The sequence below is a fragment of the Diaphorina citri genome, unplaced genomic scaffold (assembly GCF_000475195.1).
Source record: "Diaphorina citri unplaced genomic scaffold, Diaci psyllid genome assembly version 1.1 scaffold1057, whole genome shotgun sequence".
In the NCBI taxonomy this organism is placed as follows: Eukaryota; Metazoa; Arthropoda; class Insecta; order Hemiptera; family Psyllidae; genus Diaphorina; species Diaphorina citri.
The window spans coordinates 52,973-60,155 of NW_007378486.1; positions in this window are offsets into that span (position 1 = coordinate 52,973).

Sequence of the window (7,183 nt, forward strand, 5' to 3'; positions counted from 1 at the left end):
TTTTTTAAGAGGTTTGATAGAGGGAACTGTACTTAACTACTAAGCTCTTAACGTGCAGAAATAGAAGAGAGAAGGAAGACAAGATAGAAGACAGCCAGCCGTTCCGAGAACGAACATTATCCGTTCAGGATGAAATCCACCCCGGGCGGGAATCGAACCCGCGGCCACTTACAAGGCAAACGCACTTCCAACCAAGCTCGCGAGTTTGAAAAGTCCCATACTTTTACTTTGCCAGCCGTCTTTGGTTTTCTGGTTGCCTCTATTGTCAATGAAATACCTCGGCTGGGATTGAACCCACGCCCTCCTGTTTACCAGGCGAGCGCCTTGACCACTACACCACCGAGGTAGGTAAATCACATAAGTTGAGTGTTGACAGTGAAAAAATAATTATTGTAAAAACTTGCATTTTGGCAACTTGAAAACGAAGCTGAGAAATAGGCTGAACATGTCAATGAAAAATAGAAAGTAATATTGTTCATGCTGAAAAAGTTCCACAGTCAATTAGTCCCAATTTTTTGCCCTCAACTGTAGAACACATGTACAGAGGCCTTAGTAATGTTTTTCTTGCGATGCTCTATTGAGCAACGCATAAAATAAATGAACCTTTAAGTATGTGAAGAGCGCATTTCTGAATTACTGCACTACTGCAGTCTCTCGTCTATTAGTGCAGTTGGCCATTGAAGTCATAACTAGGGAGACTGCAGTTCAAATCCCAGCAGAAACACACAAAACACAAAGTCAAACGAATGTCATATTTGTATGATTAGAGTTCAAACAAAGATACATATTTTCCTACTTCATTTGTTATCAAACTGTAGATTATTTAACATATATTTTAAAATTGTTATTAAAAATAAATAAAAATAATAATAATAAAGTATCATTAAGTACAAATTGCAAAATATTTCGTAAGGCATTCAAAGTGGGGGTACTTGAGGAAATAGAAATTGCTACTTACTTACTTAGCCTGAAAAAAAACGGTCCCTTCATTTCTGAACTATCCAAGTTTGCCCGTAATACGAACTGATTATGATGCAAGAATTTTCTCCTGAATTTCATTAGATTAAAAGCATAAATATTTGATGATGAAATTTCATTATAATACAGCAAGCCAGGGATGATACTGCAGTCAAATCTGGATTATTGAGAACTGAATAGGTACTTGAGGAAATAGAAATTGCTACTTACTTACTTAGCCTGAAAAAAAAAACGGACCCTTCATTTCTGAACTATCCAAGTTTGCCCGTAATACGAACTGATTATGATGTAAGAATTTTCGGACCCTTCATTTCTGAACTATCCAAGTTTGCCCGTAATACGAACTGATTATGATGTAAGAATTTTCTCCTGAATTTCATTAGATTAAAAGGAATAAACGTGTCAGAACTGCGGAGAGAGAGGGAAGGGGAGAGGAATGAAGGAGGAAGCAGGAAGGGAGGAAGAGAGAGAGGGAGGGGGAGAGAAGAAAGAGACATGGTGTAGGAGGTGACTGTATGTTTGGGGTTGATAAGAGAAAGGGAGGGGGGAGAGAATTTGACCCTTCTCAATTTCAGAATTTTCAAACCCTTCGTAGAATATTTTATTGCATTGGTTCAGATTTTATTGTTTTTCTTCATTTATTCCTTTTTTTCGTAATGAAGTTTGCGTATTTTCGTATTTAATACCCACTTTAGTATCCATTGTGTTGATGAACTGAGCATTTGAGATTAGTAATAGTGCGTAACCAGGAGGGAGAGTTTATGACCCAAGCTCATAGCATGGCTCGTATGGCCCCTCGATAGGATGTCTGTGCATGTCCCTCCGTTGAGGGGAGACATTATTTGAGATACAGATACATAATAAAAGTGCTGATTCATACAGCTCTAAGAGGACAAAAGAGTCCCTTTACTCCAGCAATAAGTTGGCTACCTCTTACTATATTACTTATTGTGGTCAAATTCTCAAACAATGTTAGGAGTACAATTCCTTGCCTAGATGCCTAGGCCGGGATTGAACCCAAGCCCTCCTGATTACCAGGCGAGCGACCCTGTAGCTAGCTTTGTAAATTCATTACCAATCATTCCAGGAGAGGAATGAAGGAGGAAGCAGGAAAGGAGGAAGAGAGAGAGGGATGGGGAGAGGAGAAAGAGACATGGTATAGGAGGTGACAGTATGTTTGGGGTTGATAAGGAAAAGGAAGGGGGAATTTGTCCCCTTCTCGATTTCAGAATTTTCAAACCCTTCGTAGAATATTTTATTGCATTGGTTCAGTTTTTATTGTTTTTTCTTCATTTACTTATTCCTTTTTTTCGTAATAAAGTTTGCGTATTTTCGTATTTAATACCCACTTTAGTATCCATTGTGTTGATGAACTGAGGATTTGAGATTAGTAATAGTGCGTAACCAGGAGGGAGAGTTTATGACCCAAGCTCATAGCATGGCTCGTATAGGTATATGACCCCTCGATAGTATGTCTGTGCATGTCCCTCCGTTGAGGGGAGACATTATTTGAGATACAGATACATAATAAAAGTGCTGATTCCCTTTACTCCAGCAATAAGTTGGCAGTTGGCTACCTCTTACTATTACTTATTGTGGTCAAATTCTCAAACAATGTTAGGAGTAAAATTCCTTGCCTAGGCCGGGATTGAACCCAAGCCCTCCTGATTACCAGGCGAGCGACCCTGTAGCTAGCTTTGTAAATTCATTACCAATCATTCCTATTCAGGAGACATCAGTAATTGTGTTTGTTTTGAAAGAAAGCAGAAAGAATAACGAAAAGAAAACACCATCTCTCAGTTGAAACTCTCAGTTCCTGTGAACTTTCAAGCAAAGTCTGGCAGTTTGCCAAAGCTGTGCTGATGGCATTCTCCAATAATGGAGGAAAATACTTACTGATATGATACTAGGTTAATGAAATATATTAGGAACCTCCTATGTACATATATGTGTTTCTAGTGTAGAGGTGGGTAAAGGTAAAACCTTGATGGAGAAATGCTTTTATGTAATTGTATATTCTGCAAGTAGAATAAAGGCGAATTGAGGTCACTGTGCCAGGAGAAGGATAATGGTTTTTCATTTTTCCAATTTTGGAGAGGAAAAAATATGGAAAATCCCAAGAAAAATTCGAGTGAGTGGAGTGTTCTGTATTTAACATTCATAGCTTACGAAAGCAGTCCTATTTGTGTTTCTAAGGCTTCCCTAATAATTGGGCGATTAAGCCATCTAACAAGCAGGTATAACCAAAACTTAATCCACGTATCTATCCAAGGACACTTTACTTATCAGCTTAATATTGTTTTGTAAATAATAATTAAATAATTATATACTGAGATAGAATAGAATAGAATAGAATATACCTTGTTTATCCTGCTCGAATGAGACTAAAAAGTCCCTTTACCCCAGCAGTCTAAACAAGGTCTCGTATATTTTATGGGTTTAATACTGTACAATTCTTAGTTATTAATATAGACCTTGCTTAATTGAAAAAAAAAAAAAAAATAAATAAAAAACAAAAAAATAAAAATAAAATTGACAATAACGATAATGATGATAATGAGAAGAGGAAAAGAGGAATAGATTAAAATAAAGAAATAGAGTTTAAATTAGGTATGATGATCTTAGTGATGGAGGTGTGATGGATACTAAAGTGAAATTTGAGGAGCTACGTACGGGGAGGACAGGTGGCCATGCCAGTCAAGTGCACACACACACACACACACACACACACGCACGCGCGCGCGCACACACACACACACACACACACGCACACACAAGGCAACAGTACTCAACACAACACACGCTACACCACTCACACTCAGGTCTATCAGACAGTCAGAACATGTGTGCCAAAAAAAAGCTTGAGACATGGGTCTGTCAGACCATCTGAGACCTAGGTCTCAAGCTTTTTCACCCTGTCTCACAGACCACAGTCTATCAGACAGTCTTGAGTGTGTGAGTGGTAGTCATAATAGGTACCTAGACCTAGTTACAAGTAGGTACTTATGTATGTGCCTGTTTCTACACCCATAAGTAATGAACAACACTAGTTCTTCATGGTTTTCTGAGCATATGTGCAATCGATATTGTCACAATTTTTTTACCTATTCAATAAGAAATAAGTTGGTAAATTGGTAGGTAATAAAAACAATAATAATTTTAGGAGCAATGAACTCAACTTCCTTTATGAAAGAAAAAAAAATGTGAACATAGAAATAACATGGAGGAGTGCCAAAATTGTAGGTACCTACATAGGTAAGATGTAGGTAGGTAAGTACCTACTTAAATGGTAATGAACAGCACTAGTTCTTCATGGTTTTCTGAGCATATGTGCAATTGATATTGTCACAATTATTTTACCTATTCAATAAGAAATAAGTTGGTAAATTGGTAGGTAATAAAAATAATAATAATTTTAGGAGCAATGAACTCAACTTCCTTTATGAAAGAAAAAAAAATGTGAACATAGAAATAACATGGAGGAGTGCCAAAATTGTAGGTACCTACATAGGTAAGATGTAGGTAGGTAAGTACTTCAATTAAAAAAAAAAAAAAAATTAAATCTAGTAGGTACCTATGCACTTTATAAGTTTGTGGTATTTAAGTAGGTAATGTGGGATCACAGTTTGACAGACAGTCTCAGCATAAGTGGTGAGCATTAGGGTGGAGAGACTGGATATGGAAGGATAAATACCTATGGTTCGAGAGGATTTGAGAGAGAGAAGATGTAGAAGAGAGGAAGCACTGAATAGACGAATAGAGGATTGTGGAGGGGGAGATTAAACAAGGGTAATGCAAAAACCAAATGAAAATGGGATAGGTAATGGCAAAGAAAAAGAAAAGATGACCCCATTTTGGGAAATATGTAGGTAAAGTAAAACATGGATACCTATAATATAGCAATACCTATAGGATGTAAGAGGGCAGGTAGATCCAATTGATTAGAACTGAATATACAACCAGTAGCCATACTCACAGGCAAAATTAAAATTCTGGGCAGGTAAATTTATCAGAGCCAGAATATATCTGCATATAGATAGTTATAGTGTTAGGTAGGTATATTAATACCGATTAAGTAGTGTTAGTTCTTAATTTAACCTTACACTTCTAACAACGTGCTCCTAGACACAGGGAGGCTGTGATGTTATCATATGATGACTTAATTAATTTTGATAGTTTGCCAAAATCTGAGGAGGTATAATTTGCCATGTAGGGTTCCGCAATTATTAATCACAGACACTACCTGCTACATGTTTCAGATGTTTTAAAATATTAGGGCTCAGGTAGTGCTTATCTGCTGATTTTATACTGTTCGAATATAACTAAAGAGTCCTAAAGGGGCTGCTCGCATAGGACTGAAAAGTCCATTTACTCCAGCAGTAGCCTACTACCATTATTGTGGTCGAATTCTCAAACAATCTTGGGGATAATATTACATACCTCGGCTGGGATTGAACCTAAACCCTCCTGATTAGCTAGGGATCAGTTGCTTCGGAAAAAAAGTAATTCAGTTTGAAGAAGGAGAGCCTTTAGTATTCTCCCAAAGGAATTTAGCTCAAAAAGGAGATTTTATTCCTAAAGAAAAAAAAATGGTGATACCTACCTACACCAGACACTATCTTAAGTACCTGGATTATCCCGGTATTACAGGTTATTCGGACCAAAGAAAATCTCGTCTTTTAAGGAAGTACCTATCTACGATTACGACCAGTGTGCGAACAGCCTTCAGCGAAGGTACTTATACATTGTTCTTTGAAGTTCATTCGAGTGTATAGTGAAAGCTCTCTACCACATTGTAAGATTGTAACAAGAGGATTTGTTTGTACTATGAATCATTCACCGTACCACAGAGCGAGAGAGCGAGAGAGAGCGAGAGAGAGAGAGAGAAAGAGAGAAAGAGAGAGAGAGCGAGAGAGAGAGAAAAAGAGAGAGAGAGAGAGAGAAGGAAGGAAATACCGAGATCCTAGTCGAAAACGAAAAACACTCACACAACCCACAACCGTACCTACGAAAGAGACGCTCAAAACAAAACTGAAAAAAAAAAGAAAAAAACACAAACACAAAATTTTTACAAAAAGAAAACAAACCGAATGTGTGACGTCACAGGCGGTATTTTTCAGTTTGGTACGCGTGCTGCGATCTGTGGTATTTTCAGCGTACTTTTTGAAACATTTCATGGAGGTTGAAAAGAGAGGATTTCAGAATGTTTTATCTTTGCAAAGTGAGGCATAAAAATGTTTTTTATAAACCCGCCATTTTGAGGATAATTTAATTTTGTAGATAACGGAGCAAAATATGTAAGTACGAGTATGTATTACCTACCTATTTTGTATTTCCTAGGTAGGCATTATTAATTTGTATTATGAAGTAGGTAGGTACCTATCGGTAAAGGATTTTTCCTTTATTCTTTTTGACAAGTTAGGTCAACTTACATAAGTAGGTACCTACCTACCTAACTACCTACTGATAAACCATAATGCTAACAAGCTGGGCCCGTCCCTCCGGGAATTTTTTAGCCCGTAGTTTATTCGATCAGTACCTATGTACCTACCCAAATTGTTTAATATTCAGTTTATTATTATTCTTGATTTGATTTTAGGTACCTACTTTCATGTAATGATTTTTCTCATTTTTCGATTTCACTTTCATGTAATGATTTAAAATCAAGACTAGAGCCCGTTCTCCCTTTATTCCCAATTTAAGGTTTAAGTCACCCATCCATTTATTGGCCTTGCTCGAAAAAAACAGTTTTTTTTTTCTTTCTTTCTTTCTTTCTTTCTTTCTTTCTTTCTTTCTTTCTTTCTTTCTTTCTTTATGGTTCTCTGGACAAAATTTGCACTTTCGTGTTCCTGATAAAAAAGACCTTTGATTTGATAATATATAGGTCGACCAGGTTTGGAAAGGTCCTTCTATAGGGACAGACAGACTGACAGACACAGACTGACGACACCGAGGCGAATACAATAGTCCGTCCCTTATACCTTTTTATTACTATTGTAATAGTAAAGATATAGTTTACCTACTTATGTATTACGTCTGTACGATAGTAAATCATTTTTTGAAGAATCACTAATGTCTATAACACATAATAGAAATGACCAATCACCTCTAAAAAGGAAATAGTCTCGTCGGTACCAATTATCCTTGTAACCCTCAAACAATCCTGTATAACCCTTTATTTATATTTATTAGAGTAAATAAATAA